This window comes from Rousettus aegyptiacus, unplaced genomic scaffold (genome assembly GCF_014176215.1).
Source record: "Rousettus aegyptiacus isolate mRouAeg1 unplaced genomic scaffold, mRouAeg1.p scaffold_m13_p_4, whole genome shotgun sequence".
Lineage (NCBI taxonomy): Eukaryota > Metazoa > Chordata > Mammalia > Chiroptera > Pteropodidae > Rousettus > Rousettus aegyptiacus.
In genome coordinates, this window is record NW_023416307.1 from 17,778,664 (window position 1) to 17,802,939 (window position 24,276).

The 24,276-nt window shown below is 33.9% G+C and overlaps 1 pseudogene; it reads left to right on the forward strand.

Annotated features, from left to right (window-relative positions):
* The window catches only part of LOC118601634, a 35,078-nt pseudogene extending 13,440 nt beyond the window's left edge, over positions 1-21,638 (forward strand).
* Positions 21,639-24,276: the final 2,638 nt, after the last annotated feature.

The window sequence follows — 24,276 nt, forward strand, 5'->3', positions numbered from 1 at the left end:
CATCATAAATATTGCAAACAAATTTATTGTCCAACAAAACAAACCTTGCTGCTGATTTTATTACTCATTTTCCTACATATTTTATAGTGTATAAATTTTGGCTATTGGTATATAACATTCTCGTCATATCTAGGCAAAAGTAAGGTAATGGGCCAATTACGCATCTATTCTTGAAAAGAATAATATCCACTTTGCTGATAGGTAAATCCTATGAAAATTTTCTGAATGTATAATTGATATCTTTTAGAATCTGAAATACCATCATTAAATCAATCTATTTCTAATTGAAACTTCGGATCTCAGGAATCTCAGAAACTTTTGATTAACATTTACAGCAAACAGGGAATCAGAACTCAGAAACTAACGTTTGTGTGTTTCGGCATAGTAGCTGCTAACCAAAAGTGATTATTGAACACCTGAAATGTGGCTATCGTGACTAAGAAACTAAATCTTAAAAATTTTATTTGATTTTAATGAATTTAAATGTGAAAACTATGTAAAATATTTTGTGATAAACACAGCTGTATTTTCTCAGCCAGGATTATATGTTACTCGAACTGTTGCATCATAAAAGCTATCATCGTATTGTAGTGTCAAGTGTGCAAATTATTTCCAGTATGATATAAAAATAGAGTCTGGGCGGTGTCGACAGACTGATTTCATACAGACGACTTTTTCTAAACACTGATGTACAATTGTACTGTGTTTATTTGAATATTTCATGAAAAAGCAGGAGGAGTCACAGTGATATGAATAGAGATATATCTGTAAATGTATGGGTGCATGGATCGGAGCTGAGCCTGTTTCGATCCTCTCTCCAGTGAGGCATAGATGTGGACTCATCTTATAAACCCCATTGCAATTATAATGTGTTGCGAGCCACAAGGCTTGCCATACCGAGAGAATTACAACGAAGGGTGGTGACCTCAGCTATAGCCTTGTACAAGCATTCAGTCTCGACACTCAGAAACTGAAGCGTGACTGTAGCTGAAAATCCTGACTGTGAGAGAGAAGTTCCCCAAGATCGTATGTGCTCCGCGCCCTACAGCCATGTGGGCCAGTCTGTGAAAGAGGTAGCTGCTTTGTCCACATATTCATTCACAATTTTTTCCTGCTTCCCCTTGCACAACTGGTGACCCTGCCGGGTTGAGGCACTGCGTTGCAATATTAACACTTGCCATATCTCTACTGCTTTATGGGCACGCGTCCTGACTCACGTCGGTGTTGGCCTTGTGTCTTTCTGCAGCAATATCATTTGAGTTAAATTTCACTGGTCTATCAACAACCGAGAGCCCAGTTGATAAGTACATCTCTTGGAGTCAAGCTATTTTTCCTAATCGGGATGAGAGGTTCGAGGGGAGTAAATGCAACCACTGTCACACCGGTTTTCTCTCTGAGATCTTTTACAGCGTCCCCAATGACGTTTCAGGTTCATGAGCAGATTTCCGCATTCTTCGAAAGAAAGATACGTATTACTTGAAATGTTGAGATGAATTCAATGAGGATCATATACTCTCAAATCACAACCATTATCTGATCCTGTGAGGAAAGCCTTAATTTGCTATTGGAAACATATTTTAATCTTACCACTTAATTGGATCACAGATAATAAGATCTCGGATTTTAATTCTTAATTAAACTCTAACACATTTTCATGGACATTTTGGAAACTTATTTGTGCCTGCAAGATTGGAAGTTATACACATTGCCTATCTGAAAGTCTGTTTGCATAGGAGTGAAATTGAATATCAAAAAAGGTCAAAAATTTGGTTCATCAACAAGATCCCGTGTCAATGTTTTTACAGCGAGTTGCGGTGTGCTCTAACGCGCCACTATTTTTATTTCTACTCTCTGAAGAAATTTAAATCTTACAAAGCGGCATTATCAACTATAGTCACCGTGCTAAACAGTAGGTCCTCAGACCTTATTCATCTTTTCTAAAACTTAAAAGTTGTATTCTTTTACTGACCTCACCCTATTTTCCCCAACTGTTGGCAACCACTTTTCTGCTCTCTGTTTCTATGAGCTTGACTTTTTAAAAAAATACGTGTCACATGTAAGTGAGAAATGAGCCATTATCAGCCTTATTTCACTCGGTATAACGCTCTCTAGGTTCATCCATTTTGTTTCAAATGACTAGATTTCCTTCTTTTATAAAGACTGGGTAAGATATAAATAGATTGATATTATATATTATACATTACACATTATATGTTAAATATCTATCTCATATACCTATATCTCAAAGTTTTTTGATGCATTTGTTTGTTGGCAGACACTTAGGTTGTGTTCATCCCCTGGCTACCGGTGAAAAATGCTACAATAAACATGAAAGTACATATATCTTGACATTAGTTTCAGAAATAATTTTTTGGCTTCGACAGCAAGAGCAATAAGAAACAAGTGGGGCTACATCCAACTTAAAAGCTCTGCACAGTAAAGAAAACCAACCATCAACAAAATGAAAAGTTAACTTGTGGAATGAAGAAAACATGCGAACCGCATATTCGGTAAGGAGTTGGCATCCAAAATATGCAGGGAACTCAAATAGTTCATTAGCAAAAAAACAAATAACCCTATTAAAAAATAAACAAAGAATCTGAAGAGACAGTTTTCCAAAGCAGGCATAGGAATGGCCAACAGGTACATGAAAAGGTGCTTGACATCACTAATCATCTGGGAAATGCACATGAAAACGACGATGAGAAATCACCTGACACCTTGCAGGATGGCTATTATCAAAAAGATAAGAGGTAACACATACTCATAAATAATGGGAGAGAGAGAAACCTAGGTATACTGTTGGTGGGTATGGAAACTATTAAACCTACTCTGTAAAACAGTAGGAAGCTTCCTCAAGAATATTTTAAACATATTAATGAAGTTTAATTTTCACGTATCTGTTTTTATCTGAGAGAGGTTTGCTTTTCGATAAGAAAATTAGAGCCCGCAATTTCTATTTTATTAATTACTGTGATATTATTGATCTTTACTGTTCTTTAAATTATAGTATATCTTTTAAAGGAAACTGTGTTGAACAAGGCAAAATAAAGGAGAGAAAGAATAGAGAGAAATGTGACAGGTGATCTTCGAACATTTTCCCCTGCGCCTTAAGCTGCCATTTATTTCTGTCCAGTGCCTTCTCTCGACTGTCAAATAATAAAATAAAGACTACAGATTTATCTATATCTATCTATCTATCTATCTATCTATCTATCTATCTATCTATTATCTATATCTACCCAACACTGAGTTCATTGCCTAGCAGAGTAGATGCACCAGACAAGAAATTCGTTGAGTCATTTCCTGAGTAGGAAAACATTCTAAATCTTAAAAGTGAAGGGACATGATCCAAATCGACTGTGGTCATTATTAAAACTCCATGTAGTACAGATGAATCCCTATGTCTGCACACAATAGATTAAATCAAGTCCTATTGATCATTAGTCGGGAGAGAATCTTCAGTTGGATTCAGGTCGGTTTCTTGAAGGTCATGGATTTCTAAAAGCATTAGTGTCAGGAGTGTTGTAGTAAAACATAACATGAAAATTTCATTCTCTTCTAGAAGAGTAGCACTTTCAGTTGAAAATTTTCCTTTTATACCATTGATCCTTCATGCAGGAATTCTCTTGACAACATAGAAAAAGGTGGATACCCACATTATTTTCCTAGCTTTCCTAAGAAAGTAGAACAGTGACAAAAAATATCATACGTTAAAGTCAGCAGAATCAGCTGAAGGACACACCTAAGCCCTCTACATTTTTCAGACGATTCAGCAGAGTTATTTAACAACATATTAATCGAGGTTATATATTAACCAGGATAAAAACTGAAAGACCCAGAAGCTACATATTAAACCGAGAAACGAACTTTAAAAAATGGAATCACAAAGTCTACTTCAGAGTCTTTTATTTTACAAGTTCCTTTATCTTTGTTCAGTCTACTAAACGGTGGATATTTCTAAGATGACTCGAAGCGACGCTTGCAACAAGCTATTTCATTATTCACTCCAAACTACTCCAATCACTACATAGCACTTAAGATATTCAATTTGCATATAATTGTTGGCCTTTAATAAGAATATAACAAAACTAAGGCTATATCATTAAAATACTTCAAAACCTATATTTCAGTATGTTCGCTTTCCTCTCTTGAGTGGGAATTTGCTTCTACTATAGTTTCCAGAATATTTGAGAATCAGTATACTCTTCTCCAAGTCGGCGTTTCACAAATATTTATCCAGTGGCTCTCTGAAGATGTTCAGTGCTGACAGATTTGATAGAATTTGCCAGAGGCGAGCGTTTTCTTTTACAAAGCGCATGCTGGTACTTGAGCTTTTATCAGCAACACTGTTTGTTAATAGTTACCATATGAAGTCTGTAGGGCTAATGAGGAAACTTTATTGCTGGGAAGTTAGACAATCGTTCTGGTGGGGCTCGCCCAATGTCTATGTAGTTGCAGGCATTGAAATAAAGTCTTATATTGTCTCGCTGAGGAAATAGAAGAGTTACATTATGGGGGAAAAATCCTTTTACTTTGTGATATTGGGAGTCCTCACAGCATATTACATTTATATAGCACTCCTAGATAACGTTGAGGCACGGTGGAAATAATGCTGTTGAATGCTGTTGACAGCATCATATTTGGTAAGTGAAATGATTCATTAACTAAGAAAGGCCAATTTTCTAGAACGCTAGGGTTTTTTTTCTTCCTCTAATTTTACGTGCCTTTGTCTTCCTATTATGAAGTCTTGCTGACTTCTTCATTGTGTTTCTGAATTATCTCAAAACAGACTACTAAAAATATTACCAAGGTGGCATTTAGGTCATATTTCTAAAATGATTTCTTTCAGGAGCAGTAAAGTGAAAAACACACAAAAACAAAAACAAGTGACATTTTTAAGACTTTTTTCTACTTATGTGCAGTCCTAAATTTTCATACAAAATTTAGAAGCCATGTAGAACTACTCTACGGGTAACTGCAACATTTAGCATTACTATTGGATTTGGAGTACATGCTATGGACATGCAAGTAAGTTTTCATAAAAATATACTCTAAGTTGCCTGACTGAAAAATGCCGCATAAAGTGCACGTGAGGTGTGGTTAGTGTCAATGGAAGAATGCCTCTCTCTTATCTCTGTTATGGCTGCCTCACTGAGAACCTGATCCAGTTTATTGCCTCTCTCTCACTACAAAATTAACCTTCTCTCTCTCCTTTCTCCTCTCCCTTCTCCTCTCCCCCTTCTCTCACTTCCTCTCTCTATCATTTATCTATCTATATGTCTATCTATCTATCATCTATCGATCTATCTAAACTTTTAACTGTAATAAGAAAGATTGTTTGTTGGATTTGCTAGAGTTCAATGAGAAAAAACCTTTGATCTCAACAGGCTCATTTGCAGGAATGGAAAGCTTACTACCTATTTATGTCGCCCACTCCGTTTTTCTATTTTCTATCAAAATAGTTCTAAATAAATTTTACTTTTTTGAATAGTAATACATGTATATAGTTCAAAAATGAAAGCAATATAAATAGTATACACTGAGATATCTGCTCCCGTTTTTTATTAAATATACTGGGATGACATTGGTTAATAAAAGTATATAGGCTTCAAGGGTACAATTCAATAATACATCATGATACTGCATTGCGTGTTCACCCAAAGTTAAACTTTCTCCGTCGCCATATATTTTACCCCTTTAACCCTTATCTACCTCCCTGCCTCCCCTCTTCCCTCTGGTAACCACTAAACTGTTGTCCATGTTTGAGAGTCTCTGCGTTGCCTTGTTCACTTGCTGATTTCAGAGTTATACCCCACATGTAGGTGAAATCATATGATTCTCAACTGTTTCTGTCTGATTTATTTCGCTTGGTACGATAATCTCGAGATCCATTTATTTTGTCACAAATGGCAGTATTTCATCTCTTCTTGTGACTAATATTCCATTGTATACATGCACCGCATCTTCTTTATCCAACTATCTACCGAAGGGCGCTTTGGTGTTTCCATGTCTTAGCCACCTTGAGTAGCGCTACAATGAACACCAGGGTGCAGATGTCTTTACGGATAAGTTTTCAAATTGGAGAGGTAAATACCCAGAAGAGGGATTGCTGGGTCTTATGGTAATTCTAGTCTTAATTTTTTTAGGAATTCCCACGCTGTCTTCCATAGTATTCCCAGAAACGGGAATGGAATTCAAATTGAGATCCTTTTCGCCCACAGTCTTTCCAACACTTGTTATTACTTGTCCTGTTGATGACAGCTATGAGATGTTACCTCATTTTGGTTTTGATTTGCTTTCCCTAATAGCTAGTAAAGTTGAGCATCTTTTCTTATGTTGTTGGCCATTTGTAAAACCTTCCCTCCAAGATCAGGAATAAGACAAGGCTGCTCACTATCACCACTCTTATTTCATAGAGTGTTGGAAGTCCTAGCTAGAGTAATTTGGCAAGAAAAAGAAATAAAAGGCATCTAAAGTGGGAAGGAAGAAGCCCAATTGTCGCTTATTGCCGATGACATGATTCTCTATATAGAACACCCTAAAGACTGCACTAAAAAACTATTAGAAACAAATACAAAAATTTTCAGGATACCAAATCGATGTACAAAAAATCATAGCATTCCTATACACTAACATTGAATTTTCAGAAAAAGAAATGGAAACAGAAACACAAACAAAAACATTTATTTTGAAACTACGACAACAAAAAATAAAATATCCAGGAATAAACCCAACAAAGCATCTGAAGGACCTATACACTGAAAATTACAACATGTTACTAAAAGAAATTGAATTAGAACAAAGAAATGGAAAGATATTCCATGTTCAAGGACTGGAAGAATCAACATAGTTAAAAATGACCTTATGACCTAAAACAGTGAACAGATTTAATGCCATCCCAATCCAAATCCCAATGGCATTCTTTAAAGAATAGAAAGCAAAATCATCAGATTTGTGTGGAATCATAAAAGACTCCAAATAGCAAAACTTTCCTGGGAAAAAGGAGCGAGGCCAGAGGTGTCACTTTGCCTGAATTCAAATTATACGACAAAGTGACACTAATCAAAACAGCATGGTATTGGCAGACAAACAGACACACAGACTAATGGAACAGAATTGAGAGTCCGGAACCAACCCCCCGCATATGTGGACAAATGATTCTTGATGAAAGAGCCCAAAAAATGTACTGGAGAATAGGAAACCTCTTCAAGAAATGATGCTGGGAGAATTGGAAACCCACGTGCAAAAGAATGAAACTACAGTGCTATCTGTCACCATACACCAAAATTTATTCAAAATGGATCAAATACCTAAATATAAGTCCTGAAACGATAAATCGTATAGAAGAAAACACAGGTACAAAACTTATGGACCTTGGTCTTAGAGAGGATTTTGTGAATCTGATCTTGAAGGCAAGAAAAGTAAAAGCAAAATAATTGAAAGGGACTGTATCAAACTAAAAATCTTCTTCACAGCAAAAGATACCATCAACAAGACAAAGAGGCAGCCAATTGAATGGGAAAGGACATTTGCAAACAATACCTCTAATAAGGGGTTAATATAAAAAATATACAAAGAACTCATGTAACTCAACAACATACAACATCCAATTAAAAATGAGCAGGGGACCTGAGCAGCCATTCGCTCTAATTTTATCTTTATCCATCCTTTTCTTAACCCGGTCCTCAGAAGAGCGCCAGTTTTAGCAACTTCTCATGATCCATCCTTGTGAGTTTTTACACAAGTAACACCAATAACAAATACAAGTAATAAAAGACATATATTCTTATCCTCCTTTCAGTTTTACATAAAAATAGCACAAAAAGTATTCTGCTGTGAAAACTAGGAGTGGTTGTGGAATGGGAAGGGGACGATTGGTCTGCTAACTTCATGCCCAGATAATAAAGCTATCCTCAGGGAGATATAGACTCTGCCTAAGAGGCTCGGGGAACAGAAACTTTCTCTCCCAAAGTTAGCGCTTTAAGCTGAGTCATACTACTGCTACCGTCTGCCAAGTCTGGGAATGCTTGCACAAGGCTAAAAACTCATCGCATGTTTTGATCTTTGGAACCATCGGCTTTGTTACCTTTCTTACTGGTACACTGGTGTTCACCATATGTATATACTAGCATATATACTCCATATGAAAGCATCATAATAGTCTAGCTCCTGACCTGTGTACCTATATCGCCCAAGATCTGCATATCAACGTGCATATCAGAGCTGGCGACATAATTTGTGGAGTCTAGTGTAAACTAAAAATATGAGATTGCTTGTTCAAAAGTCAGGAGGAAAAGTATAGTTAAAGTTATTAAATATAATGTTTTTTCTTTTAAAAAAATTTGATTACATATGAAATATAATTGGGGTTATACGGTATGTGAATAACAACAAAGTTACAAATTGCAAAAATATATGTCAATGTAATGTTATATAACACAATGAATAATAATATTAATATAATGTTTTGATTGATATAAGATGTTTCTGGCTTGCTTTTTTTGTAATTCATTAGCTCATCAAAATCTATACTTTTAGCAACCTTATTTTCATTTTATATAATTAAAGTGAAAGTGAAATTAGTTAACCTTTGAAATGCAAGCTTGAAGTTAATTTTAATAATTTTTAATTTTGAGAAGGATCATTTTGCTATACAACTGTAAGAGCTGTGAAGAGTATTTTATTGACTGTAACAACATTGGGATGCATCATTTCTTATCAATTATTTCAAAATACAAATCAATACATCAATACATCTAGAAATGATTATTCTTGATAGAATGAAATGTTTTATTTGTATGAAGAGTTAAATCTTTTGAGAAGAAAAAGGAGAGGCTCTGCAAAGAAATAGCAGAACTTTTTTTAGTAAAGAAAATTTAACTCTTGAGAAAAAGATTTAACTCTTCATACAAATAAGTTTCATGTAAATCTGAATTTAATTTTAAATGCACATTTATGCAATAGAATTTTAACATTTCCTCTGACATCACCACAACTTGTGGAAGTTGCATAAGAAACTGAAGTTAGCTTAATCATTTGGATGTGATTCATTTTATTTTTGCAGTCTAGTTCTAGTTTTCTATGTTTGATTAAAAAGAAAAATAATTTAAATGTCTTTCTCATTTAATAATTGGTTCATCTAAAGCTCCATACGGAGATAGTGGTATTTTCTAACAAATACAACCATCTTTACATTTATGTTTTCTATTTCAAAGCCCGTGATTATTTGCTTTGCCAAAGATGCAGCAGCAGTTTTCAAAAAGACTTATTTAAAGAATTCTTTAACTTATACTATGCTTTATTGCAATGTCTATGTGTGTACTTTTTTGGTAATAATTTGCTGACATTTTAACTGGTCGAATACCCAGTTTCCATCCCAGTGCTCACACAGGAGATTTAATGTTTGTGGCATCTTAGGGTGAATGAAGCGAGCCAGCTTCCCATGACAGTCCCTAGGCTGTGTCCTTGCAGATCCTCTCCTTTCTCTCAGGTCTCAGCTCCAGCCCCAGTCAACCCCTCTGAGCCCCACTGTGGACTGCACTGCCCAGTTAGACATTTGCACACATGTTAGGTGGCCAGGCCAAGTGACCTGAGAGTGCACATTGCCAGCTGTACACTGTGCCTGTGGGTCTGAGCATCTAAGTTGATGTTCTTTCATTTATTTCTGATATTGGTAAACTGTATCTCCTCTTCCCGCCCCCACCCAAGCAATTTACCTAGTTTCTTTTTAAAGATTCCATCTTTAATTTTGTTTATCTATTTCCCATTTTATTGATTTCAGGGTTTTTTTTCTTTTTCTTTATTCTTTCCTTCCTCCATACTTTGGGGTTAATTTGCTTTTCTATTTCTAAGGTATTAACGGAGGAAGCTTACATCACTTATCTTTCTTCTCTTCTAATACATGCACTTAAAGCTATAAATTTTCCCCCAATCAATGTTTTATCTCCACTCTACAAATTTTGAGATGCTATTGTTTTATTTTTATTTGGTTCTAGTATTGTTTTGTTTCCCAAGTGATGTCTCTTCCTTGACCAATGAATTATTTAAAAGTCTGTTGTTTAATTTCCAAACATTTGGGGATTTTCTATAAATTATTATGATTCTGATTTTTATTTGAATTGTATGATGAACAGAGACTGTATTAAGTATGATTTCAGTATTTTTTAACTTGAGATTTTTTCCTGCAAATCTGTTGGTTTGATATTTTTTACAAATTTTCCATATGCTTACTGTTTTTCTGTTTACTTGCTGTATCAGTTAATAGGAGTGTTGATCTCCAACTAACAGTTTTGAATATTTCTATTTCTCCTTTCAGTTTTTTCAGCTTTCTGTATTATGAAGCTGTTACTACACGCATATGCACTTAGGATTGCTCTGTCTATTAAAGTATTGACCTTTTTGCCATTATGGAATGTCTGTATGTTTTCCTGGTTACATGCATTTTTTTTTTAATGAATATGTATATTCCCCCTAACATTATTGTCTTCAGATTTCTCTTTAACCATCATTTTAATAAAATATAGAGAAATGAACAAAAATTAAAACTGTTTATTCTACCATCTTATTTTATACTTATTCTTTTATAATTATACACTTGAAAAATGAGTATTTTTCTTCTTTGGGGCCTCAGGCATTTTAGGCCTTTTATGAAACAACTGAAGTCTTGAAGTCTTCGGTCTACTTTGTCTATCGAATTATTGGTCTATTTCTTATTTTCATGAGTTTGTTGTGTATGCTAGATACTAGTATTTTCTTATTTAAATGTATTGCAAATAGCATTAGCCATAGTGTGGCTTGTCCTTTCAATCCCTTTATAAGACATTTTGATTAGTAGAGTTGTGAAGAATATTATGACTATAAATTCTTAATATTAACCTAACTAAATTTATCAATATTTCTACCATAGTTTCTGGGTTTTCTTTAATGCATGTTCATGTTTTATTAAACTTCTCTGAAGGACTCTTCCCTCTCATTCATCTTCATGGACCCTGGAAATACAGAGATAGCAAATACCTGCTCTTCTCTATGACCACATATTATTTTTTCCTCCAGGCTAAGCTTATTTAATCTTATTTAATAAGAAGACCTTCTACTCAGTTGTTCTTCTGAACTGTATTTGCCTTTTGAATCTCAATTCAAATACAAGTTAAAAACCTTTGCATTACCCAACATCTGTAGAACTATTCCCCCAAATTTTACCCTTATTTATAGAAGGACATCATTTTATAACTTAGATCTTCTATTTGGCTCTGATTTTTTTGAGGATGAGAAGTTTGCCTGGGTCTGTGGGGGTATTTACAGCATTTAGCACAGAATTATATATCCTATAATAATATTCTTATTGAGTGAGTGAATAAACAAGGATTGGTCTCACTTATCCCCATTCGGCATCTTAATTTCTATATGTTCTGGTGCTATCATGGCTGATTTTTCTTTGGGTCATATTGAATATTAATTTGCACTTCTTTATTCAAAAACATTTTGACACTTAGGAGGTATGTATGCATGTGTGTGTTTTATTTTAAGCCTAGCTTGCTGAAATGTTGGGACTAAACCACTACATGGAATTGGTAATGTTTTTAGAAAGCTTTCAATATATTCCGCCAATATCAAATGAAAAAGTAACCGTGAGAGATGCAACATTTAATGACTTTCCTGTTCTTGTGCCAAAACAAGAGCCAGAATCATTAAGATGGGGCTTATTTTATATCCATAGTGGTAGTTGGTGTTTGGGTAGTACAGGTAAATGTGATATGTTAGAAAATTCACTTTATAGTATATAATTGACTATTCTTATGTCATGATCTACAAATTAAGTATCATGTTTCTGCATCTGAAATTCATTTCATTAAAGAAACATGAATTAAAATTTTTAAAATAAAATAAAAGTTTAACATTTGGAATTAAAAACATTTTTTGTTACATAACTTATGAGAGTTTCTGACCCAGTCACTGACAGAATTTACAGGTTTTACAGGATGAAGATTAAGCTTCATGGTAAATATAAAAATCTCTTTGCATTTTGAACTTGCCTACATATCGATGGAAATGCCTTCTTTTTCCTGCAAGACTCAAATAATACTATGCTTTCCTAACATTCCAGATAGAGGTAAAAGGACTATACAGATTTCATTTCGTGCAATTAAATGTTCAGGTATAATCTGCTTTCTTCAAATTGTCTCTTGCTTAACAGTATATAACTGAATAATGGGTTGTCTTTTTTTCTTTTCATTTTTTTTCTCCAACAACATTTCTATCCCTTTTCTAGATCAAAATGTGCTCCAGAAAAATACTTTAGTTTTTATGCTGAAGCAAGACATTTTGTATTTTTTCTCTGTGTGGGGTATTACATGGACAGGATAAATGATTAGAGGTAGAAAGACTCTGTTCAAGGCTCAAAGTCCAGAGTCCTGGGAACACGGTCTACAAGGAAGGGCATACCACTTTGCTCTGAGGGATCTGTGCACTTTGTGAAGTAAGCAGCCAGGGGAAGTCCATATAGGTTGGGTGACTTAGGCAGTTCTGGAATGTAGCTAGCTTAAAAAATGGTGAAAGAATAGTGACTTAGTCATTCCAAGTGATTAAGGGTCCTCAGAAATATAAGGGAAATCAAGGGAGAAGATAATTTCAAGAATGGTGTAGTGGCAAAATATAATAGTAGAGGAATCCTGAAATATTGAAAGAATGGTTCATGGGCTTGGACATTTTTATTGATTGTGTGAAGACAGAGATTACAGAATAGTAGGATGCTAACTCGCTTATGATGGGTGAATAACGAAGATGATGAAGAATTTAAAGCAGCGATTATAGTCTTTCAAGAAGCTTTATTGACAAAGAAAAATGAGAAATAAGAAGTCAGACAAAAAGAAAATACAGATGTGATAGAGAGTATTATATTTTTATATTTTAGTATATAAGGCATAAATATGTAAGTAGGTTGAATTTTTTTAAAAAAAGTGAATAGCAGTATGTTAAAGAAATGAGGATGATGACTAGGGCAGTGGAAATACAATGGTGGGGATCTAGAGTGAGATCCAAGGGCAAAGGATTGACAACACACAGAAGAAAATGGGGTAAGTCTTGCTATGAGAGAGAAGAAGAAGCTTTCAGTGGAGAGATTTTATGCTGGCAGTGGAAATGTAAAACTTGAGAGTATTGCTCAATAATACCTGTGAATATGAGTTGTCATCAGCTGCTATTGATAAAGGTGTGCTTGCAAAATTTACGAGTTTATCCTTCAAATGGCCCTACTGCTCACAGCTTTGCTCTTCAAACATTTTGTTAAGCTGTCCCCATGTGAGTGCCAACCCTCAAAACACACACACACATACACACACACACCCAGGCACACCCATCCTAGAAAACATCTGTATAATCTTGCAGTCTCCACTCAAATCCTTTTAAAATTCTTCCCAGAATGCCTAGGCAGATTAATGAGGGATTATTAATGAGGGATTATTACTCTCTACTCACTTCAATTAAGGCAACTATATTCTGTGTTTCTCTTGTTGACCTATACTGCTGCCCTAACCCCTATAGATGTAAGGTCCTTAAAGTTAGAGAACATGTCTCTTCAAATTTGTGTTAGGGGCGCCACAACCTAAACGGGCCCTTAAGGGTTAAGGATAAAACATGCTGGGCTTGGGCTTCACAAGAACAGAAGACAAATAGCAGCTCAGCAGCCCGTGACACCAACATGTTTGTACAGAGAACTCTGAGAACTTCCTTTGTTTTACGCCACCTGTGCTTGACCAATCAGTACATGACCAGTACCCCCTTTCCTCTTCTTTCCTTCCACTGCCCCTTGTCCCCATAGCACCAGCTGAAGACCAATTATATTGTGACAAGTCCCTTTTGCCTGCCCCCCTTTGTTCTTGCTGTATAAATATAGCTGCTTTGTAAAATAAAACTTGAGGCTTGATCAGAATACTGTCTTGCCTCCACTCCTTTTTCTCCGCCCGTTTTTCCTTACAGGCTGGGTCTCCGTCGCCCCCACCAAATAACAAGTCCCGCGGGTCGGGACAAATTTGTATTCCCAGTCTCTAACTGCATGTCAATCACATAGTAGGCAGCTAAATCAAGCTAATTTGAAATAGACTACTTGTAAATGTGGTGTGGCAAATGAAAAGCAAAAATGATCAAGGGCAAGTGAAAGAATCACTGAGAAGAATAATTCACATTCTGTTGAGATTTAAGTATGTGCATTGGTCAACATGATCTTAGTATTAGATTTTCTTTATACATATAGCATTTCAAGATAAATAGAATATAAAGTCATCAATGTAAACTTTATTCTTAATAGTATCATTTTTAAAATTCATATTTCTATTTAACCGATTTTTTTTTATTTCAGCTCTTAATTACTATGACCTCTGTCAAGACTGACTGATGCAGTCATCATGTCAACCAAGTAAGAGCTGTGTTGGTTTGATTTTAGGCCAGATGCCTTATAAACCAAGATTCAATCAACCATATGGAGTGTTTTTGTTATATAAAAATGAATTATGTCAGTGATGACACAGTATGGACAGAGAAAACTAATGTCGGAGGCTGTCTGATCCAGTATCAGAGAGAAATGGCATGTTCACATAGGTCAAAAACAAATGAAGGCAGGGAAGACAAGAAATGTTCAAGTAAAATTGACTTTTAATATCACATGGACTATGTAACTACCTCTGGTTTTCTTTCCTTATTAATTAGCAGAGTATTAGGGATAAGGGCTGTGGAGACAGAGGAATATTGGTAATTGTGTGATAAAATGGAGGAATATTGGTAATTGTGTGACATTTTAAAGATATTTCACTTTTAATAATTATTTGCGCATTTAGGCATTGACATGAAGATTAAATATTATAATACATTTGCAGTGCTTGTAAAGGTGCCTGGCACATAGTAATCCATCGATGTAAGTAACTATTACACAAATTAACTATGAAATTTATGACAGAACATATCTGAAATTATATTCTAGAGCACACTTTAGGAAAGTGGAAAAAGGTTTGAAATTTCTATAGAACATACTCTGTGAGGACTAACTAAACTTAAACCTAAGAAAAAGCAGAATCTAGGAGCTATAATAGCAAGTCAAATGTAAAACTGAAATATTTTGATAAAGTTGAAGAAGTAATTCTGCAGATACAAAGAAGTAATATGATTATTTAAAAGGATATAGCAATTACCAAAAAAGTCATTCTGGAAAAATTTTATCAAGGAAAAGATAGTAGGTAGACAGTATTTCTCTAAGATTAAACCAAATATTACATCAAAATTTTAATCTTGTCTATAAAAATGACAATGTTTAGTCATCACCAGTCAATGTCATGATTGAGAAAAACATGACTTCCAATTAATAGAAAACATCCAAATGTTGTATAAGTAAAAAAAATTGTACTTTTTTACTGTTTTTGTGTTGGGAGTACGTGCCTTGTTTTAGTACAAAAGTAAATTAGTGATCAAGGAAATGTTGTTTTTTTTTACCTACAGCTACAAACTGGCTACAATGTGTCATTTCCCAGCTCAGTATGAAGATGCATACACTACATTAAATGGTTTTTACAGCCCAGAGTTCTTGAAAGTTGATATTTCTGAAAACAGTGCTGGAGGAAATTTAGCTGTAGTCATGACAGAGCAGGCAATATGCTCAACACTTTCATTTATTGTTTTCTTTCATCTTACATTTAATATTTGATTCATACATTTAATTATAGATAAAATGTTTCAAGAATTTTCTTTTACTTATTTTGGAGACATTTAGAAGAATAATTTCATACTTCAATATATCTCTTTTAATTAAAATGCTAGTACGATTTCCTGTATACTAGACTGACCTTTTAAATGAGAGAAAATTGAAAAATTATAGCTATAACCATAATTAGGAAGTCAGAATATTGTGTATATTTTGAGTATATCCAGAATATACATTCAGTATACTGTATAACATAATATAATATGTATATATATGCTTGCCAGCATCAAATATAGGCCATCACTAGGAGAAAGATAACATGATGCTAAATGCTAGGTTTCAAGCAGTTCTTAAAAATAATTTTTTTTTTATTTGAACAATCAGTAGAGTTGAAGGTAGCCAGGTACACAGACAAATAGAAAAATAACCAGGTAACAGGAACACCCAGATTTAGATATTGTTATAATTTGAAAAAAATGTTTTAATGGAGTGTGTCTAATATAGATGATATATTTTTTATATTTATGAAAGAACTATAAAAAAGTGTTGAGAGTTTGGAAAAATGCACACAAATACATCTTCAAAGAATGAAATCATTAAATATAAAAACTGAATCTTGAAATTAGTTTTTTTTTTAAAGATTTTATATTTTTAGGGCAGTTTTAGGTTTATAGCTGGAGAGAATTTAGCAGCAGCAATGACAAAGCAAGGGAAAAGCTCAGCATTTTCAAACTGGGAAGGTGAGAAATTTCAAATATAGCCTCTGCCCCCACAGACGCTTATCAATATCCCTCACTAGAGTGGTACATTTGTTACAATTAACTTAAATTGACACATCGTGATCACCCGAAGTCTTAGTTTACATTAGGGTTCATTCCTGGTGTGGTGACTTAGGTGTTAGGACATTGACTGCAGTACAACAATATAGCAAATTAAAAGACAAATTAGAAAAATTATTTATAATGTTGTACAGAGATTAAAAGATAGAAAATACAAAAGAGAGAGAATATATACCAAGAATATAGTGAGAAAGACTAATATGAGTATATTTTTCAAGTCAGAGGACGAAATAGAGGACTTTTTTTTGACAACATAATTCAAGAAAATTCACAACCTAGAATACTGACACTTCGGATATTGACGAAGATATTTCAAGCAGAGGGACATTAATCCCAGATTTAAGATCAAAGCAGCAGGAAGAAATAAAGAACGGGAAAAAAGTGGTGAATATAATAATAATCAAAATGAAAACCGACTGTGATTTAAAATTAGAAAGAAATTAACACATATAATAACAATAGCCACTACCTTGAGACTAATAAAAATATTAAAAGGTTCTAACAACTTTCTATTGTCCAAGATAATAAGAATATAACTAATGTTATACATTGGCAAATTAATAAATGTTACTTTAATTCCTAGCGTAGACTATAAAAGCATTCTTGAAAATGTACAAATAGAGGAAAAGATGGCATAGATTAGATAGAGGCTCTGTTCATCCCTTTGGTGACCAAATCAAAGTTGTGACAGAAACAAGGAACAAACAGCATGGAAAAATTGCCTGGGATATAGATGAACTAGCCATACAACTAGGGAGAAATCCAAGAAATCACCCTGCAGCAGCAGAAGGTAGGATGGGGGCGAGGACGCAGGGCTGCCCAGTCTCCAGCGGCTGAATGAGACGAAGGCGGAGGTACCGGCAGCAGCAGACACCTCTTAAAGGGGCCATGTCCATGAGTGGATTTTTGTGGTGATGAAATTGCTCTCCGAGCACCAGTAGCACTTCGGCTGCAGAGAGAGCCCCAGGGACTTACCAGGAGACACGGAGTTGTTGCAGTGAGGGCTGAGGGGAGACTCACTCTGTACAGAAGCGCCAGTGGTAATCATTGTTTCCTGTTGACTCAGTGCTGCCATAGCTGAGACATAATTAAACTGAATAACAGAGGTCACTCCACCCAAGAGTCCCTGAAACTCCACCTTTTCCAACTCACGGCCCCACTCAAGCCACATCCAAGTATATCCTCTGTGAGTCAGGTGCTCCTTGCTGAGCAGTGCCTAGACTCACACTAGAGGCAGCTGGCCTTGGTTTCTGGTGTTGCCTTTTGAGCCAACTGTAAGCACAGCATTTGTGGATTGCTTGCTGAATCTTAACAGGTGGCCCCAGAGCGGTAGAGGCTTGGGCTAAGTTTGCCCTGCAGCTGAACTCCTCTCAGGACTGTGCCACTGGACACCTACTTCACAAATCCACACTAATAAAACTGGGAGACTTAAGAGCTTTATTTAATACATAGAAATAGACACAGAAAGGTAGCCAAAATGGAAAGGCAAAGAAGCAGAAACCATATGAGAGAACAGAACAGAGATCCAGATGTAATAGAGTCAAGTAATCTAACAGATGCAGAGTTCAAAACACTAGTTATAAAAACACTCAACAAACTCAGGGGAAGTGTAGACAAATACAGTGAGAACTTTAACAAGGAAATAAAAGACATAAAAATGGAAATGAAAATTATAAAAGGAAACCAGTCAGAAAAGAATGCATTATCTGAGATGAGAAGTATATTAAATGAAATAAACAGAGTGGACTATAGTAATAATTTAAGGAGCTTATGGGACACTAGTAAATGTAAAAATATCCATATCATAGGGGTACTAGGGGAAAAAAAAGACATTGAAGAGCTATTTGAAAAAATAATGATGGAAAACTTCCCTAACCTGGTGAAGGAAATAGACATAAAACCCCAGGAAGCTCAGAGAGTCCCAAAAACCAGGAGCTCAAAGAGTCCCACACCAAAGACACATCATAATTAAAATGCCAAATGTTAAATAGAAAGAGAGAATCTTCAAAGTAGCAAAAGAAAAGCAGCTACTTATCTACAAGGGAGTATCCGTGAGACTGGCAGAAGATTTCTCAAAAGAAATTATGCTGGACAGAAGAGCTTGGCACAAAATATTCAATGTGATGAAAACCCAGGATCTACAACCAAGAATACTTTACCCAGCAAAGCTATCATTTAGAGTTGAATGACAATATAAAGAGCTTCCCAGACAAAAATAAGCTAACGGAATTTATCATCACCAAGCAGTATTACAGGAAATGTCAGAGGGACTTCTTTAAGAAAAAAAAAAAACATATATCAAAAACAGAAATAAAGAATGGTAATAATTACATTACTATCAACGAGTACCTCAAATGGAAAATAAGTGCTCCAACCAAAAGATAGAGTGGCTGAATGGATAAGAAAACAAGACCCCTATATATGCTGCCTACAAGATACTCACTTCAGATTAAATGACACACAGACTAAAAGGAAGGGGATGAAAAAAGATATTGCCTTGATGGACCTGGAGGGTGTTGTGCTGAAAGGGGAGAGATAGAGAAAGACGAATATTCATGATTTCACATACATGTGGAATCTAAAGAACAAAATTAACAACAATACCAACAAAAGCAAAAATAAACTCATAGATACAGAAAATATTTAGAGGGATACTAGATGGGAGGGGGATTGGGGGATCAAAAAAAAGCAAAGGGATTAAGAGGTACAAACAAATAGTTGAAGAATAGACATGGAGATGTAGAGTGTATCATGGGGAAGATGGTTAATAATGTTGCAATAAATATGTCAGGAGGAAATGGGGTACTAGGCTTAGTGAAGTGATCACTTTACGAGTTATGTAAATATCTGACCATTATGCTATACAACTGAAACTGGTATATTATTGTATGCCAACTACAATTGAAAAAAAAAAATTCATTGTATTGTACAATGTAAATACAAGCAACTAATTGTCTATTATATATCGATAAAGACAAAAAAATACACAAAGATATCACAGTAAAATGGAATAAAATGATATTTCAAAACAATGTGAGAGAGAAAAAAATCGTATAACTTATATGACTAAGAAAAAAGAGGAAAATCATGATAAACCAATATAAGGAATGGAAAAAGGCTATAACTAAATACCTTGCAGTTAATAAAAATTTAATAATATACATTGAACATCTTTACTCAACATATTTAAATTTAGGTGAAATGGAAAGATTCATTAAAAAAAGAATGGGTGCAAGAAGAAATAAAAAATGATTATCTTATAACCAGGAAATAAATTGAAAGATAAATTTAATATATTTACACACACACACTCACACAGTCACGCACACACACTCTCTCTCTTTCAAGGATTAAACAGCTTTGAACACAAATTTTAACAAATATTTTAAAAAGAAACATCTCTACTCTTAAAACAATTTCCAAAAAATAGGAAAAGTTGCATTTTGAGAAACTGACATACCTTGATTTTTAACCTGGCAAGGCCATTTTGAGAAGTAAAAATTACAGGCATTCATACTTATGTACACAGAAGCAAAATCTTAAACTAAAATGCCATCTTACAAAATTGAGCAACACATTTAAAAAAAAACATATCATGATTGCCTTGAGTTTATTCTAGTAGAGTGTGGTAGGTTTAATGTTAGAACAAATATTAATACACTTCTCCAAATTAATTACTTAAAGGAGAAAATCATATGATTATTTTGATAATAATAGTTGGTTTACAGATGATATTCAGTATCTATAAAGATGAAACAAATTAGCTAACCAAAAATAGAAGTAAACTGCCTAAATTTGAAAAAGTATATAAACGAAAACACAGGAAACATCATATTTAATGGTTACTTATTAAAAGTTTTCTCTTTGAAATTGGATATGCACTACTGCCACTTCTAATCACAACTGTACCTGAAGTCCTGGCCAGTTCTCTAACTGTTAAGACAGCAATATTATTTTTCAGTGTGCCAATAATCAGTTTGACTATTCTTGAGTATGCCAATGTTTCAGACATAAGTAACATAAAGTTGATAGTTTCTGGAAAAAGTCAACTTTATGAAAGTCTGAAATTATAACTAACTTACCCAAACATTATTATGCAAAACTAAAAATAAAAAAGCATGGGTTACCGATATATATTTTCTGACTAGTATGTACAGTGATTATTGTGTCCCAGTAGCAAAAGAATATTGCAAGAAAGTTAGCCTTGAAGAAAATTATAAAATTCTATTTTTCCCTAAAGTCTAGACCTAGAAAAGACAGAGCAGTGCTCAAGAAATTAAAAATTAATAGTTCCACATAATTTAGATTTATCCAAGATCTAGTCTCAGCATCAGAGAAAAAATAAAACAGCATTCCCCCATATATAATGATTGTTCACAATCATTTAAATATATTTAAAATATTCTTAATAATAAAAAAGAGAATCAAATACATGCAATGCTTCAGATTATGTCTGGGTTGTATAAAATTCACATTATAATGAAAGATCCTCTTTTGCATTCTATTAAGAGACTGGTACTAATTTCTTTGTTTTGTAAATTAAAATAATTAAATTATGAACATTGAGTACTAAGAACTATTTAATATTAAGACTTATCAAGATGTTGTGTATTTTGTTGTATTTTTAGGGATTTTAAGTTTAAGAACACATTTTTGCATTGTAGTTATTTTATTTCATTTTTTAAAGTGATTGATTTAAGCAGCATCTTCTACTTTTTTCTGCTCTTAGAAGACCCAGATAAAGATTAAACTCAGCATCCAGTCTTTAATATCTTGCCTTTCAGACTTTTGATATGAATATACCATCATATCAAGAAAATTCACATTTTCTAGTTCTGCCAAAATCACTCATAGTCAGGCTTTGGAGCAAATATTTTACTACAGATAGATAATTCTAGAAAACCATGCTTTGTAATAAACACATATTTCTAGAATTGTCGTTAGTTCAAGTTTGTTAATTGAAGTTCCTTGCTCCCTTGCTCTGTGTATTGCTTTGAGTATTGCTTTGAGTATTACGGCCATTTTAACTATGTTGGTTCTTCCAGTCCATGAACACAGAGTGTCTTTCCATTTTTTTGTGTCTTCTCCAATTTCTTTTGAAAACAGCTTCTATATAGCCAAAAACAGAAAGAAAAAAAAAGAAAAGAAAGAAACCATTAATGAAACAAAGAGGCAACCAACTGAATGGGAAAAGATATTTATAAACAACCACTCTAATAAGGGACTAATATCCAAAATATATAAAGAACTCATACAACTCAATAACAACAAAAATTCAATTAAAAAATAAGCAGAGAACCTGAATGGACACTTCTCCCAAGAAGACATGCAAATGGCCAACAGATATATGAAAAGATGTTCAATTTCAGTAGTTATCAGAGAAATGCAGATCAAAATAACAGTGAGATACTACATTACACCTGTTAGAATAGCTGTTATAAACAAGACAAGTAATAACGAGCATTGGAGAGGTTGTAGGGAAAAAAGAATCCTCATATACTGCTGGTGGGAATGTAAATTGGTAAAGCGACTATGGAAACCAGTATAAAATATCCTCAAAAAAAAAAATCTAAGAATAAAATTACAATATGACTCAGAAATTCCTTTTCTGGACATCTACCCCCCAAATTTTGAAAACATTGATCTACAGAGATATATGTAACCCTATGTTCATTGCAGCATTATCCACAGTGGCCAAGACATGGAAACAACTCAAGTGTCCTTTGAAAAATGACTGGCTAAAGATGTGGTACATATACACAAGGGAATATTACTCAGACATAATAAAAGATGAAATACTGCCATTTGCAACAACATGGATGGATCTTAAGATTATCATATTAAGTGAAATAAGTCAGACAGAAAAAAAAGCTAAAACCCATATGATTTCACTTACATGTGGAATATAAAACTGAAAGCAACAAACAAACAAGACAAAGATGAACAATGACAAAATAAATAAATAAATAAATAAATAAATAACCCTCATAGATACAGAATACAGTTTAGTGGTTACCAGAGGGAAAGGGGGAGAGGAAGGTAGGTAAGGGTAAAAAGGGGTCAAATACATGGTGACAGAAGATTTGATTTTGGGTCGTGAACACACGGTACAGTATACAGATGATATGTTATTAAATTGAATAGTTGAAACATCTATAATTTTGTTAACCAACGTCACCCCAGTAAATTTAATTTAAAAAGAACACTGCCAAAAGAGACCAGAAATAGGAAGAGAAATCCCTTTTTCTCTTTCCCATCTTCCAATCTCCTACTAGTGCTCACCATTGGCAGAAATTAACAAGTATCTGGAGGACAAAGGGGTTTGCAAAGTTCGTAGAAACCCAACCTGAGCATTACAGAGAAGAGTATAAGAAAGTGGGATACAATCAGAGATACAGTAAGTACATTGCTATTATAAAAATTAAAGTAAGTGCAAAATATTTTATAAATTGAATACAAATTAAGAAGCTCACCATATATCACAATGATAACATTATACAACGAATGAATTTCTAGTGACTTTATTGAGTACTTGAGTCAAGTGGATAAATTTAAGGTAGAAAGTATTATAGAAAATTTTAATCATCCCTAGGTGATTTTATCGATTATAGAGATATTATAATTCACATTTTAAGGCAATTAATTATATTTCAGTGTAAAGCAAATAGAAAATATTAGAAATAAAATGTTCAGGATAATAAAGATATATAGCTAATGAGTAATGAACTAAACCCAAGTCCCAGCTTTCTTACTCCAAAGAGAATATAGGGTGAACAAAGACATAACTCTACATTAGGAAGTCGATTCTCCACTAGTTACAAAAAACTGCTGAGGCAGAACAAGATAATTAGCTGCGTGCCTTCAGTATTATAATTAGCCTTTCGGTGCAGCAGTTTTCTCTTTTAATATGTAGTTAGTGTCAATTAATACTTGTGAGGAAAATTTAAAGAAAACACCATATATCATTAAGGTTATCTATAATTAATATTATTATTATTATTATTACTGATAACTTAGATGAAGAAATCAAGACTGCTGGAGCATTACTTAAAAACCTCAGATAACTTCCTCATACCGTAAGAACCTAATCTCTAGGGGCCAAAATAGGAGGTTCTATGACAAGTGAAACAGATTCAACCCATTTCAGGGATAGAAAACATTGTCACAGGAGAGTGGAGCAAATCAGAAGTTATAAGGCGTTCAAATAAGCATAAGCCAAAAGTGCACAAGTAGAAACGTCATCAAGTCAGGTTGCAGGGTGACCACTGGTTTGTTGCATTTATTATTTTTTAAATCTACTTTAATATTGTATTGCTATTACACCCAAAATGAATGTACAGAAAGTATAAAAATACTCATCAAATTTAACTGCTTTCTCAGTATGCTGCTTTAAAAGTAATATACTCCATGGAGTGCTTCAATGTTTTTTATTTTCCTTTTTGCAAGTTGGTGTTTTCTAATCTCACAACAATAATACGAGATTTTAGTAATATAAAAGAAAAATAAAATACTTACTTGGAAAACTATTGCAATTATAAAAAATAGAGAAATTAAGAAATAATCTTGCAGTTTTAAATTTAATATTATAAATTCATATACTTTAAATCTATATTTTATAACTTCACATGATAAAATGACCTAGCATCAATAAGTATATCTGGTGCCAGATTTTCTCTACCTTCATTCTCTGCCAAAAGTAGCCAGGATTCCTTGCAGAAATACTTATCTCCAAGTCATAAGAAGAAAAAA